Here is a 16,232-nt window from a genome sequence, read left to right as displayed (position 1 = left end):
ATTAGATTCTGCCATCTTGAAACTTTTCTGTCAACTCATTTGCCGCTGCTTCCCAGGCTTCAAGGGTTGAGGCTCTGGCTTTATTTATTCTGGCCGTTGAAAGTTCTAACATTACTATATCATCAAACTGAAATAGCCAGTGTCGCACTGATAAATAGTTGGGAGGGAGCCATCTTTGCGCAATTATCTTTTTGGCAGATGTTAGCCCTGCCAGCCAGATCTTCCTTTTTAGCTCTGTGAAACCTAAATTAGAGTCGTCGTTTAGAAGGAACACAAATGGTTTCAGTGGTATCACTTTTCCTATCATATCAGACAGTATTAAAGAAATCTTTTCCCAAAACTCATATAGACCATCTTACATTCCCAAACCATATGCATGAATGTACCCTCTTGTTGGTTGGGACAGAAGTTGCAGTAGGGGTTTGCTGATCATTTAATGAGGAAGCGTTTCTTTGGTGTCCAATATAGTCTGTGACAGAATTTGAAATGAATTAATTGATGGTTTGGATTTTTTTGATGCACAAAAAATATTTTTCCATACCGTCTCCCAATCAACCTGGTCTACAGATAAATCCTTTATCCAAATTGTGTGGAATGATAATTGTTTTTGCTGAGCTTCAAGAAGGTGAGGATAGACAGCTGACACTACCCTTTGTTGAGAAGGATTAAAGAGCCAACTGTAAACCTGGATGTGTTTCGAGAGCTGATCCCCATGGGACGCCATATGCTCTGAGGGCTGAGCGCAGTTGTAAAAAAAAAAAAAAAAAAGGATGATGCCGGTACATTAAAAGATGCAACTATATTTTGAAAGCTAAACATCCCATTATCATTCCAAATGTCAGCAGGAGTCCTTATTCCCTGCTTTGACCACTGTTCTGATGTGAACGGTTCAGAACCACATTTAATATTCCTATTGCACCATAAGGGGTCTGTAGGTGCCAATTGTTATTGTAACTTAATAATTTCTCCACTGATATGAAAGTATTAATGGTGTTTGTTACAATAGGACCAAAGGATTGTTTGCAATACTTTAGAGAGAGTCCAGAGAAAAGTACATCTTCAAGTCTAATTGGTCTGACAATTTCTGCTTCTATTTCTCTGCAAGGTGTGGAGGCCATAGAGTTGAACCATGTCTTAACTGCACGAAGTTGGAATGCTTTATGATATAACTCAAAATTGGGAAGGGAGAGACCTCCCTCCATTTTAGTACGTTGCAACGTCCCCAATTTTAACTTTGGTTGCCATTCCAAAGAAAAATGCGGATTAAAGAGTCTTTTCCACCATTTTAAAAGAGGTGGCAAGGGAATCATGGCACTAAGAAAATTAATCCTAGGTAATATATTCATCTTCACAGTCGAGATTCTAGATTGCAGTGATGCAGGGAGTGTCCTCCATCTGTCAATATCTTTTTTAATCTTTTGAAAGACTTCATCATAATTAATATGTACAATTTCTTTTAGAGAGGGCCGTATAAGTATCCCTAGGTAAGTTATCTGATTCATTATTGGGATAACTGATGGTATCTGGGTACTTTGAGCTTTTTTGTTTAGAGGTAGAAGAGATGATTTGGACCAATCCGGAAATTTTCCCAAAACAGTTAAATGTTTTAAGTATGTTTTTAATTGCGTCAAAATCTGAAAAATACAGTTAAATGTCATCTGCGTAAAGAGATATTGCATGTTGGGTATCCTTAATTGAAATGGAACAGATTTGGTCTTTTTTTTTTGTGCTACAGGTTCGAGAGACAATGCAAATAACATTGGCGAGAGGGGGCATCCCTGCCTTGTCCCTCTCCAGATATCAGAAGGTTGGGAATGTAAGCCATTTGTTGCTATAATCGCTGATGGATTATAATAAATTATTTGTACCATATTAATAAATTTCTTATCAAAACCAAATTTATCTAACACTATCCATAAATAATCCCAGTTTAATCTGTCGAAAGCTTTATCTGTGTCCAAGGATAAAACTGCACAAGGGGAATTTCTATCTTTACTTTCATGAATTACATGTAGCAGCCGGCGTATATATTCTGCAGCCAAACGATGTGGGATAAAGCCAGACTGATCATTGTGAACCAATTTACAGATATATTTTCCAAGACGTAAAGCTAAAACCCTGGCATATATTTTTTAAATCTGAATAAATTAAAGAAATTGGTCTAAAATTTGAACATTTAGTATGGTCCTTATCTTTTTTTTTTTTTTGGAATTAAAGAGATTAGAGCTGTATTCATTTGTTTTTCAAAGTGTCCCTTTTGGATTGCAGCATTTATTGCAGCATGCATAATTGGTCCTAATATATCCCAAAAAGTTAAAATGAATTCTGGTGGGATCCCATCTGGCCCAGGGGATTTTCCTTTCTTTACCGTTTTTAGTGCAGCATACAACTCCTCAAGAGTTATAGGCTGGCTCATTAATTTCGATTCACTATGCGTTAATTGTGGTAAATCAATGCCATGTAAAAATGTATGACATTCAACCTTATCAGTACTATCCTTTGGCTGATATAGCTCTTTAAAATGTTCTGCAAAAGTATTATTTATCTCCCTAGGATTTGTTACTAGGCCTTTTGTAGGTGAGTGAATGGTATCGATATTAACCCTAGCTTCACTTTGTCTGAGTTGTAAAGCTAGTAACCTGCTGGGTCTTGGTCCATTATAATAATACTTCTGCTGGACTCTATGCATTATGAATTCAAATTTTCTTCGAAGCAAATCATTTAGCTTGGACCTGGCACTCTTTAAAGCGTTTTCAACTGATCTTGAGAATTTCTTCTTCAAATCTTTCTCATGGGAGAGGCAGATTTGTTCTAAATCCTCAATTTGTGATTTTCTTACTTTATTTAAATGTGATGAGAAAGATATAACAAAATCTCTAATAAAGCCTTTTGTAGCCATCCATACCATCATGTGGTTATTCACACTATTAATGTTTATGTTCAGAAAGTCTTTCAGTTTATTTCTAAAATCTGTTAAAAATGCAGAATCTTGTAGGAGACTTATATTAAATTGCCATCTTGGTGACCTCTCATGTGAGCAATAAATAAACTTTGTTAGAAGAGGGTTATGGTCAGATATTATAGCAGGAAGGATTGCGATGCTCTCAAAACACATCCTTAGTTCCCGAGAACATAAAATATAATCTATTCTAGAATGCGTCTGATGCCTTGAAGAAAAGAAAGTGTAATCTCGAACCAAGGGATTCTGAACACGCCATACATCTATGAGATTGAAAGCTTGCATAAAGGACTTAAAGTTTACTGGTGTTTGAGATTTGGAAAACATAGTGTTGAATTTATCAAGCAACACGTCAGCAAGTGCATTCATGTCCCCTCCAATAATAAGGGCATATTCATTCAAGAGTAGCAACTGATTAGTTAACCACTGAAAAAAAATTACGTCAAAAACTGCTGGGGCATAGACAGAGATAAAAGCTATTTTCTTGCCTTGAATACTTGTGCAAAAATAGCTCAACCTGCCAGATTTATCATTACTACATCATTCAATAACAAGACGAAGGTTTCTTTTAATGAGTATTATAGAACCCTTGGTTTTTGTTCCATCACTAGATGCAGCAATGACTTTGTAAAATGTATTTTGTACACGAGCAACATCGATTGTTTTTAGATGAGATTCTTGAACTAAAGCCACATCTACGTTGTGTCTGTTTAAACTATACAGAAACTTTACAGAAACTCTTTACAGGACTATTTAAACCTCTGATGTTTACTGAAATCATTGAGATATTAACCATAATCAAAGAGACTGTAAACTTTGACTATATTAAAGGATAAATACTGAGTTATCTTAGACAAGACTAGTTTGATTGCACATTTCGCTACTAATATATACAAAGAGATACGTGGCAGGACGACACTTCCCCCTCCCCCCTCACCCCGACCGCTATCCCAACTTGTGTAGAACCATGACAAAATCATACGTTCCACTGATCTGAAAAGCCACATGCTCCCTCCCGTGTGTAGACGTCAAAAACAAAGGTTAACCGGAACAATAGAACGATTGCACGTTCAACTAAAAACACATCTTTCTGCGTAAATTCTCAAATGTGGCGCTGCCCGGAACAAGAAAAACAATCATAAACGTAAAAATACAGTATTAAGGATGAAACGGCATTACTTATTGGTAGCCTATGTTTATCTAAAGTAAATGTGGAGTGTCCTTAAGCGTACAGTTACATGGGCAGCCTTACCAGTAACGATGGCTGGTTAATTATCGGTTTGATTCGTGTCCATTTCGTATGGATTAACATCGCCGAAAGTCAGCTGCCGTTTTGCCCGCGAGCTGTCTGCGATCTGAAGTAGGAACTCCTCTGCTTCTTGTTGCAAAGAGAAAGACAGTTTTTCACTGTTGTGCATAACGCGTAGAATGGCTGGATAGATCACAAAAGACTGGATTCCTGAAGCTCGCAACTCCTTCCGTGTGTCAGCGAAGCTTTTCCGCCTTTGCGAAGTGTACGCGCTGTAGTCAGCAAAGAATTTCAGATGATTCTCACCATCCAGAATTGGTCCTCTCTTGCTCATCTCTCTTGCCCCGTCTAAGATAGACTGACGGTCTTGATATCTCAGCACTTTAAAAATCATAGTGCGACCCGTCTCCGTGGACCTCCGCTGTCCATAGATGCGGTGGGCTCCTTCGATCTCTATCGGCCTGCTAGAGAGCGAGGGAATCCACTTCGGAAGCATTTCTGTGAGAAAGCGTATCGCGTCGCCACCCTCACGGTTCGGTGCGAGACCAAAAAATCGAACATTATTGCGTCTTTCTCGATCTTCCAATTCTGCAAGCTTCGCTTTAAGTTTAGACACATCTGTTTTGCAACCGACTACGTCCTGTTTCAGGCCTCTCGTCTCACGTTGGATATTGTCCATTTTGTCGACAAGTCCTCGTACGACGGCCATCTGTGATTGAAATTCAGTAGTCAGTGACTGCATGCACTGTCACGTCTTTCATCGCAATATGCACTGCGTTCCGGACAACTTCTTCCAACGTATCTTGTTGTTTCGTTAATGCCAGAGAAATGGCGTCCACCATGTCTTCACTGCACGTTGAAGATTTCATCCGTTTTCCAGTCGGGGTTTTTGCAGGTGAGGATGCAGCCTTCTTGTTGGCACTCATCTGGTTTAAGGGTGTGTTTAAGCTGTTAGAATTGTGAAGTTTAACCTGTTAAATGTTGATAAAAGAGGGAGATTGTTTGGGAGCTCTAAAGATCGGCAGCCATCACGTACGAAGCGTCACGTGATCTCCTTCCATAATATAATGATAAAAATTAAACTTTCATATATTTTAGATGCACACCAACTGAAATATTTCAGGCCTTTTATTGTTTTAATACTGATGATTCCCTTTCAGTCGGTCACGTTCGACATACGTCAGAACTGAACCGACGAATGGGATCTTACTTTAGAGACCAATCCTACTTCGAGCATCTAACAACGAGCCAATGAAATTTGGCATGCGATCACGCATTCCACGCTCCGCCCCGCAGCGCGGGTATAAATAGGAAGTGGAATGGTAGATCAGCGCTTTCTACTTCGGAGCCGAGCAGTGCTTACTGTTTCCTACGAAGAGTGTCTGACTATGAGTCAAAGAGTGTTGAGTGAGAGAGTCTGCCAGTGCGGGTGATACGGCGCGTCAGTGAGAGACCGTCTGATCAGTGATCAAGCGATCTAAAGGAGCTTGTTGGTTCGCTGAGCGTTTCCCATACAAACTGTTGGTTCGCTGAGCGTTTCCTATACAAACTGTTGGTTCGCTGGGCGTTACACACACACAAATACACATCACTGAGAGCTCATACAGGCTTCCAGAACGAACTGTGTGGAGCCGCGGTCATCTCCCTGAGTGCTTCAGCACACTAAAAGAGCAGCTTTCCATTCACAAAAGAGCAACACGGTTTGACCCTGCGTCTTTTTCGAGATGTCATTCAAACCGTGTATTCCTGGTATGCAACTGTTTCCTGTCCTCTTGACGGCCACGAGCGCATGTGAGATTGCGATCGTGGGTGATTCATGTTCTGGTAAAAGAACATGGTCACGTCGGCGCGTTGTTCGTCTCCCCCTTCTCATAAAGGGCTCGAGTGTTCAGCGCGCCGTGTGCCGTCGAGCGGCCGGCTGACAGCGGTGGTTGTCACGACAACCGGCGCGCGTCAGTCGGCGCTCTAGATGCGCGGTCGAGACTATGAAACCTCAGATGGGGTCGAGTCCCTTCGCCTATCCCCCGATCTAGTTCATTTCTAGTGTTACTGGAAAAGGGCTACTTTGGCTGATAAGCGCTGGTGGCCTGAGGATTACAGTGGGGATTCCCCGCCGGGTAAATCCCCTCGGGCCCCCACTCCTCTATCGCATCAAAAGCATGCTGAGACTCTGTTCGTGGGTGGTACGGATTCTCTCATGAGAACACGACCACGTCAGGGCATTGTTCGCCTTGCCTTCTTCATAGAGGCTTGAGCGCTCAGTGCGCTGTGTGCCGTTCTGACGGCCACGTTCACTGTCTCACATGCCTGCTGGTAGTTGAAGGTGGAATCGCTGATCCTAAAGAGAAAAAGGGCTAGCGTTTCATTTTTGGCTCTGGCAGAGGACAGATGTCAATTGCTGCATCGGAGAGAGGGAAATATGGAGGGTCAAAAGGGCCAAAAATGAGACAAAAAAAAAAAAAAAAGTATCATTGTTTTCCCTCTCTCACTGCCCTCTGCCCTGCACGCACGAGGGTAGTCCCAGCCCAGGGGTTGTGCAGGAACTGCGTGCGGTGTTGGACCTCGCCCTATGGGCGACGAAAATCACTGCACGCTCCCTGGGTCAGGCGATGTCCACACTAGTGGTCCAGGAATAGGGGGCTAACCTGGCAGATATGCGCAAGAAAAGCCTGTCTGTCGGGCTGGCCTCCTCGGCGGCACCATCGAGAACTTTGCCCAGCAGTTCTTGGTGGCCCAAGAGCAGACGGAGGCGTTGCACCAGGGTGCCGACGACCAGCTGCTCGCTCGTCGGTCGCAGCGCCTCTGCCGGCTCGTCGCCGAGGGCATCCCCTCCTGCGTCCGCCTCCACCCTGCTAGAGCCGAGCAGCAGCCTCCACTGGAGGAGCAGGGTGCCGGACGCGAGGGACGCCCAACCCGTCCAGGGCCCGCTAACCGGCAGGCAAGCGCAAGGGGACGCGGCCCTGAGACGGGCCGGCTAGGGAGAACAGGAGCTGCTCGGGGGAGACGATGTTCGCATCCCTCCCCCACCCCCCCGGAGGAGGACCGGGGGGCCCTGACTGGTTTCGGTTCTGCCACTGGCTCTCCGGAGTCCAGCGGTACCCACATTTTAAGAGCAGTTTCCTCTCTCTCTGGGCCCCAAGAGGGTCAGGTTGGCAGTGTGCGACGCCCACGGGCCTTGTCACTCCTTTCCTACCCTCCCGTCGCCAGGGGGCAGTTGTGTGGGCCTCGAGGACGCCCCCGGGCCTTCTCACCCACACACTTCCTCTCTCGTGAGCACTCAGTCAACACTCCGGGCCGCCCACGGGCCTCCCGGGTCGGGGCTGAGTGCTTCACTTTCCTGCCTCCGGGCAGTGGGCAGCAGAGTGGGCTCAGAGGACGCCCCCGGGCCTTCTCACCCACTCTCTGTCCAAACCAGGAGTGCTCAGGCAACACTTCGGGCTGCCTCCGGGCCTCCCGAGTCGGGCCAGAGTACTCCGCTTCGCTGCCCCACCCCGGGCACGTCTGTGGTGCGGTTGGTCCCGCTTGCACGGTCTCTGGGGGCCTGGCTAGGTCCCCGGGCCGTCTTGCTGGCTCATCCGTACCATCAGACTCGGCTACGCGATTCAGTTCGCGCGCCGGCCGCCCAAGTACAGGGGCATCCTCCGTGCGAAGCAGCGATGCTCAGGTCTTGAGGTCAGAGATCGAGGTCCTACTGGCGAAGGACGCGATCGAGCCGGTTCCTCCAGCCGATATGAAGACGGGGTTCTACAGCCCCTACTTCATTGTGCCCAAGAAGGGGGTGGGTTACGACCAATCCTGGACCTGCGAGTTCTGAATCGGGCCCTAAACAAGCTCCCGTTCAGGATGTTGACGCAGAAAGGCATTTTTCCAATGCATCCGTCCCCAGGATTGGTTTGCAGCGATCGACCTGAAGGATGCGTACTTCCGTGTGTCTTTCTCCCTCAACACAGACCGTTCCTACGTTTGGCGTTCGAGGGGAAAGCATATCAGTACAAGGTCCTGCCCTTCGGGCTGTCCCTGTCGCCCCGCGTCTTTACGAAGGTCGCGGAGGCAGCCATTGTTCCGTTCTGAGAACGCGGCGTTCGGATTCTCAACTACCTCGACGATTGGCTGATCCTAGCCCAGTCGAAGGACCAGTTGTGCGAACACAGGGACTTGGTGCTCAGTCACCTCAGCCAGTTGGGCCTTCGGGTCAACCGAGAGAAGAGCAAACTCTGTCCTACACAGAGGATCTCTTATCTCGGTATGGAGCTGGACTCGGTCAACCGGACTGCGCGCCTCTCCGAGGAGCAAGTCCAGTCGGTGTTGAACTGCTTGAATATGTTCAAGAGCAGGACAGCGGTCCCACTGAAATTCCTTCAGAGGCTCCTGGGGCATATGGCATCTGCAGCCGCGGTCACGCCGCTCGGATTGCTTCATATGAGACCGCTTCAACGCTGGCTCAATGGCCGAGTCCCGAGGTGGGCGTGGCAGAGCGGGCAGTACCGGGTCCCAGTGACTCCTTACTGCCGCCAAACCTTCAGCCCGTGGTCCAGCACTTCGTTTCTCCGGGCCGGGGGGCCCCTAGAACAAGTGTCCAGGCATGCTGTGCTATTCACGGATGCCTCCACCACGGGCTGGGGGGCCACGTACAACGGGCATGCAGTTGCTGGTCTGTGGACGGGGCCGCAATTGCATTGGCATATCAATTGCCTCGAGTTACTGGCAGTACATCTGGCACTCCGCCGCCTCAAGGGGCCGCTGCGTGGCAAGCATGTACTGGTCCGTACGGACAGCAACACGGCCGTTGCGTACATCAACCGTCAGGGTGGTCTACGCTTCCGTCGTCTGCTCCAACTCGCCCGCCACCTCCTCCTGTGGAGTCAGAAGCAGCTGAGGTCGCTTCAGGCCATTCATGTCCCTGGTGTGCTGAACCAGACAGCCAACGAGCTCTCTCGTCAGCCGACACCTCCGGGAGAGTGGCGACTCCACCCCCAGGCGGTCCAGCTGATATGGGACCAGTTCGGAGCCGCACAGGTCGACCTGTTTGCCTCTCCGGACTCGACCCATTGCCAGTGGTACTATTCCCTGACCGGGGGTACCCTCGGCATAGATGCACTGGCGCACAGCTGGCCCCGGGACCTACGCAAGTATGCGTTTCCCCCAGTGAGCCTTCTTGCACAGACTCTGTGCAAGGTCAGGGAGGACGAGGAGCAGGTCTTGTTAGTTGCGCCGTATTGGCCCAACCGGACCTGGTTCCCAGAACTCACACTCCTCGCGACAGCCCCTCCTTGGCCGATTCCCCTGAGGAAGGACCTTCTTTCTCAGGGACGGGGCACACTATGGCACCCGCGTCCAGACCTCTGGAATCTTCATGTCTGGTCCCTGGACGGGACGCGGAGGTTATAGATGGACTACCACAAGCTGTCGTAGATACCATCGCTTCAGCTAGAGCCCCCTCTACGAGGCGCCTCTATGCTCTGAAGGGGAACCTGTTCGTTGAGTGGTGCGCTTCCCGCCGGGAAGACCCCCGAAGGTGTTCGATCAGTGTCGTGCTTTCCTTCCTGCAAGATGGGTTGGAGAGAAGGCTGTCTCCCTCCACCCTCAAGATATATGCTGCAGCAATAGCAGCGTACCATGATGTAGTAGAAGGTAAGTCCGTGGGGAAGCACGACCTAGTCGTCAGGTTCCTCAGAGGTGCGAGGAGACTAAATCCTCCTCGTCCATCCTCGATACCCTCTTGGGACTTAGCTCTAGTGCTCCGAGCACTTCAGAGCCCTCCCTTCGAGCCTTTGGCGTCTTGTGAGTTGAAAATCTTGTCAATGAAGACAGTGCTCCTGACGGCATTGGCCTCGATCAAGAGGGTAGGGGACCTGCATGCACTTTCGGTCAACGAATCGTGCCTAGAGTTCGGGCCGGGTAGCTCTCACGTTGTCCTGAGACCCCGGCCCGGATATGTGCCCAAGGTTCCTACCACTCCCTTCCGGGATCAGGTGGTGAACCTGCAAGCGCTGCCTTCGGAGGAGGCAGACCCAGCCCTGGCTTTGCTGTGTCCGGTCCGCGCTCTTCGCGCTTACGTTGACCGGACCCAAAGCCTTCGGACCTCAGAGCAACTCTTCGTCTGTTACGGAGGCCAGCAGAAGGGAAAGGCTGTCTCCAAGCAGAGGTTAGCCCGCTGGATAGTGGATGCTATAGTCTTGGCCTACCAGTCCCAAGACGTGCCTTGCCCGTTCGGTGTAAGAGCTCACTCCACTCGGAGTGTTGCTTCTTCCTGGGCGCTGGCTCAAGGCGCCTCGCTGACAGACATATGTAGAGCTGCGGGCTGGGCGACACCTAACACGTTTGCTAGATTCTATAGCTTACGTGTAGAGCCGGTATCTTCCCGCATCCTCGCCCCCAGGGGCCAGGAGCGCTAAGTGCCCGTTCTAAGTGTCGGCTTGCGAAACGCCACTCCCGCCCTCTGGGCCGGATACGTGCGTCTATTGTCTCCAGTTGTGTTCCCCGGGAAACCGGCTAACCCTGTCGAGCTCCTCCGTCACCCCTCCGGTGTCAGACGTTGCGGACCGTCTGACGCCAGGCCTGCACCCGTATGCTTGTGAAACGTGGCTGTAGGCTGGGTTCCATATGTAGCGGTTCCCTCACGGCAACCCCATATGTGTATTCTTCCACGGTACCAGCTACCCTTCGGGCTAGCCCCGTGTCTTTCCCTCGACAGAGCCCGCTCTGTCGTCTCTGGGCGTGTTCTTTCCCCCCTTCAGTCAGGCTGGAACCACCCCAGAGACTGCCATATGTTGCACTACCCTGCCAGGTTAGTCCTTATGTGTATTCTGCCACCTCTCCTTCCCTGAAGGACGTGGCCCCGCAGCGTACCCTCTCTCTCAAGTACGAGGTAGGCACGCTTTCCCAGCGTTATCCAATAGTCATTCTGAGTGGGTCTTGCAGAAACAGCAGTGACTGTACTCCCTGCTTGGAGCCCTGACTTCCGTACCATACTAGACGGTGCAGTGCGCTCAAGCAGGACGCTGGAAGGGCCAGCATCCTGGCGTTTTCCATAGGGATCCCATTCGTCGGTTCAGTTCTGACGTACGTCGAACGTGACCGACTGAAAGGGAACGTCTCGGTTACGTATGTAACCCTCGTTCCCTGAAGGAGGGAACGGAGACGTACGTCCCGTCGCCAGATGCTGTGCTTCCGCTGGGAGTCCGGTCACCTTTCGGCTCCTCAGCAGAAAAAGCGCTGATCTACCATTCCACTTCCTATTTATACCCGCGCTGCGGGGCGGAGCGTGGAATGCGTGATCGCATGCCAAATTTCATTGGCTCGTTGTTAGATGCTCGAAGTAGGATTGGTCTCTAAAGTAAGATCCCATTCGTCGGTTCAGTTCTGACGTACGTCTCCGTTCCCTCCTTCAGGGAACGAGGGTTACATACGTAACCGAGACGTTTTGGCATACAGCTCATGAAAACCCAAAATTCCAAAAAATTAGCATATTTCATCCGACCATAAAAGAAAAGTGTTTTTAATACAAAAAAAGTCAACCTTCAAATAATTATGTTCAGTTCTGCACTCAACACTTGGTGGGGAATCCTTTAGCAGAAATGACTGCTTCAATGCGGCGTGGCATGGAGGCGATCATTATGTGGCGCTGCTGAGGTGTTCTGGAGGCCCAGGATGCTTCGATAGCGGCCTTAAGCTCATCCAGAGTGTTGGGTCTTGCTTCTCCTGCGTCACATGCAATTATTAATGTAAATGAATGGTACTCCACATCACATCATCATCACTATTGTACACCCCGATAAATGTGACATGATATGAAATTAAATGCTAATTGTTTCAACACACGTGCTGTAAAATAATGCATTGTGATAGGTAATTTCTCATACAAACAGCTATTTTAACTGCTGGAGTGCGCTTCTCAACCCCCACACTATTAACAGTACTCATAATTCGTTTTTGTTTTTTTTCACCTGGTGATGGTCTCGATCTCCACGTCGGAGAAGATTTGCTCCTTTGCCATCTTCCTTGTGTCCATGCCGTAAAATGAGGGCGTGGGGGAGGCAGAGACTTGAATATATAGGGGAGTATTATTCTAATGACGATCGTTTTCAGCCACAGTATTTATCAAGGGCAGGTATTGCGTACACCTGGATTGCAGAGGTGCGCACAGCTTCATAAATCAGGCGGTGAGAGGAGTGCAAGCATAATCTTACGCCAACATATACGCCCATTTCTATGTAAGATTGATAAATGAGGGCCACTGAGTTTGTCCAGATAATGTACGTGTGAGGTTTTAACGAGAAGTGAATGTTGAACGTCTTACGTAACTCATGTTCTCTGAATAGGGAAGGAGACACTGCGTAATGACGCATATGGGGTACGCCCCTAGGCGTGCCGATTGTATGAAGCCCTTATAGAATCACGCCAATTCATTGGCTGATGGCGCAGTGCCGCCCCTCTAGCTCATCACCTTTGAGCTCTTCTAGCACGCGCCATCTTCTCCCCAGATTTCTCTGCCGAGCAAGACGGCTTGTCAGCATTGCGGGGAGCTTGGCAGCGTGCGCAGCGTCTCGTTCCCTATTCAGAGAACATAGGTTACGTGAGTAACCTGAGACGTTCTCTTTCATAGGTTCACTTCGACGCTGCGTAATGATGCATATGGGGAACGGTATACCACACACGCCAAGCTAAAGCACTGCCGCATCTGACACGAATGTCAGGTAGAGCTGAACGGCTGGATTAAGCTGACAGAACCCGGAGCCGTGTCAAGATCTAAACTATACAATTTGACAAAAGTGTGCAGTGAGGACCATGCCGCGACACAAATGTCCTCCAAGAGAGCCCCTTAGAGAGTGCCTAAGAAGAGGCCACACCTCTAGTAGAGTGTGCTCTAATGCTCAGAGGTGAAGGAACTCCGCGCACCTCATAAGCTAAAGAGATAGCCTTCGTCACTCAATGTGAAATGATCTGCTTTGACGTGTCAAGTCCAGGGCAGCCGGCTCCGAAACACACCAACAACTGGTTAGACTTCCTCCAACCACCCGAACGATCAACATATAGCTTCAATGCCCTAACTGAGCAAAGCAAATGTAACCTCTCGTCCTCCGAGGACGCAAAAGGTGGAGGGTGGAAAGAATGGAGGATGGTGACCTGCGAGCGGAAGGATGTGGACAAAACCTTAACCCGGCCTGGGTCTCAGAGAGACCTTATCTAGGCCGGGAGCAAACCCAATCAAGCCTAGTTAACAGAGAGGGCTTGCAAATCCCCCACTCGCTTTAAAGAAGTTAAAGCCAATAAAAGAGCAACTTTTAAGAGTCAGAACCCGCTCTGGAGCTGACTCCAATGGCTCAAAGGGAGCACTCGTCAAACCCTCCAGGACAGTAGATAAGTCCCAAGAGGGTACAACAGGGGAGCAAACTGGCGTCAGGCACTTGACCCCTCTCATAAAAGATGAGACTAAAGAATGTTTCCCAAAGGGGTCTCTTCCAACTCCCTGTGAGCAGCGATAGCTGCTACATACACTCTGAGAGTAGTAGCTGCCACCCCGGCTGCAAACTTCTCCTGCTGAAACTCCACTTAGTCAATAGGGCAGTCGACTGGACTTCTACTTTGAGCCAAACACCATGCCTGAAAAACCTTCCACTTGGAAGAGTAAAGCTTCCTCGTAGAGTGGGCTCTGCCATTAGCGATTGTCTGCTGCACATCTGCTGGTAGACCGGCCCTTAAGACTGATGGTGAAAATATCTCTTTGGTGAAAATATCTCATTTTGTTTTGGAGTTATAAACAGTTGTATGAAAAAAACATGTAAAAAATGACTGACACCTGACTTTGATTGTATTTTACTACCCCTTACTATCAATATTTTGACATTTGGGCATTAGTTTATAGCTATCAACCTATGTTTCCGAACTTCTGATGCTGGTTTCGTCTCGATCGGAATGAAAATATGGAATGAACTACTATTAGATATTACATATTTTAATAAGTAAAATGAGTTTTAAAAGGAAGGGACATTTAATGGGATTTGTATGTTTAATTTTATTGTTGTTGATTTAATAAGGGCCCGAGCACTGATGGTGGTTTACATGTCAATATGTAGTCAGTTATATTGTCACCTGTGGGCAAGAGTAAACTGTGATTAACTGCTCATTACGATTGAACCAAAACAACATCATATTTGGTCATTCTAACAGTTAATAGCCTTAGTGATGTTAAATTTTAAAGATCGTGAGTTTTGTTGAACGTCGTGTCAGTGGTATCCTGAACAAAGTCTGATGTTTCGGCAAAATTTTAGTTATTCATAGTGCCACTAGCTGGTCAAGTCAAGTCGCCTTTATTTATATAGCGCTTTTAACAAGTCCAGTTTCAAAACAGTTTCACAGTGTTAACAGGAAAATAATGCAACAGATTTTGTACAACTGCTCTGTTGAAAACGGTGATGTTATCCAGCTAATTTTAATTATCATGTAGTGTCAATGCGGGCAGATCGGTAATATAGTTGAAATTTAGGTGTCCCCAAGTGAGCAAGCCAAGCCAAAGGCAACGGTGACAAGGAACTAAAATTCTTGAAAAAAAAATCTTGGCAGAAACCAGGCTCAGTCGGGGTGCCAGTTCTCCTCTGGCCGATGAACAAACAGTATATGATTATTATTTTGCGTATAACAGTGTATGATTATTCTTTACCTTTTAAACTGGCAACATTACAGTTCAGAAGTCATATTAGATAAATAGATATTCGTAATATTATTTGATAGATTGGAGATGTCGTGCCGGAGACAGGTTTATAAGGATGTCTTTTCGAGTCTGCATTAACAGGCCAGAGTTTAATTGACACACTCTCTTCAGACATTTCATGGATGCATTGGTCATGTCCTGGCACAGGTCCACCCTCTGATCAGAATACAGCCCAGTAGCAGGAAGTGTGGCAAATACAAATTATTGATATAGTCCTCCTATGTTTATATACTTAAATGCATGTTGCCCACCGTGCTCTGTGTTCCTTCAACCACAAGATAGTGGTGGCACAGTTGCGAGGACCCTTTCATTCCTCTTGCAGCTTTAATGTAGTTTTGTATTTTTTACTTTTTGGGACCTCAGGAAGAGTAGTCACTGCCTAGTTATTGGCTAATGGGGATCCAAATAAACAAATAAACTTAGATAGGAATGAGATGGGAAAGAGCATTCACGGGTAATTTAACTAAGGAAAAATATGTTTTTTGACAGTTATAACATATCATAGCTTTTTTAGGTGTCCTCAAACGGGGCCCATAAATATATGTCAAATTTGTTGTAAATATCTAATTTTCTTTTAAAGGTATAGCAAAACATTTTTATGAGAGCATGGGCTGCATTGATTGGATTTTTTTTTCTTCTTCCAAAATTTTGGCTTTGTTTTGGTCATTATTGTTTAGCTATTGACCTATGTAAGCATTCAGAATTTCCTATTGTGGTTTTGGTTTGATTGGACTAACTGTTTCCTACATTCGCAAAGGTTTTTTAGGTGCTTAAGTACACCTTTTTACAAACCATAAGGTGAAACCAGGAATGTTTGGTATTATTGGACTCGGCAAGGATCCAGGAGTCTAAGGAGGTAAATACTGTGAAAAACACTGGCTTGAAAATTCTCAGGCTCCTTCAGGGCATTGCGCCAATGAAGTATACTGGGTTTGCGATATGCCAGTGTCCTCATAGACTATCATGGCACCCAGGATAAAGACAATGAATGCCCATTTTCATCTGACTAATGTTTGGGTGCGTATATTGCCAGTTTCATAGGTTTTTCCCCTGTTATAGCGCCATCAAATGATCAATCATTGCGATTTTTTTCATGTGATCTCAGACTGATCTCACTCACATGTGACCTTAATTTGGTGGAAATATCTAATTCTGTTCACAAGTTATAGCCATTTTATTAAATAAGGTCCCGGTCACATCAAACATTTTGGCTCCCCTTAGCAACCATAAATCAAAATGTTTTTGTTTTTTTGGATAATTATTGATAGTCTCTCTCCAGAGAACATTTCCGTAGTGATTTGGTTCCGATCAGT

At 47.1% G+C, this 16,232-nt stretch overlaps 1 protein-coding gene across 1 annotated transcript in view; it reads left to right on the top strand.

Moving 5' to 3' along the window:
- LOC137064350 (deleted in malignant brain tumors 1 protein-like) overlaps positions 1-16,232 on the top strand; it is a 615,344-nt gene that overhangs the window by 453,768 nt on the left and 145,344 nt on the right. The gene's annotated exons all lie outside the window — the stretch shown is intronic.

Source organism: Pseudorasbora parva, chromosome 25 (genome assembly GCF_024679245.1).
Source record: "Pseudorasbora parva isolate DD20220531a chromosome 25, ASM2467924v1, whole genome shotgun sequence".
Taxonomy (NCBI): Eukaryota; Metazoa; Chordata; class Actinopteri; order Cypriniformes; family Gobionidae; genus Pseudorasbora; species Pseudorasbora parva.
This window is presented reverse-complemented; position numbering and strand designations above follow the sequence as displayed.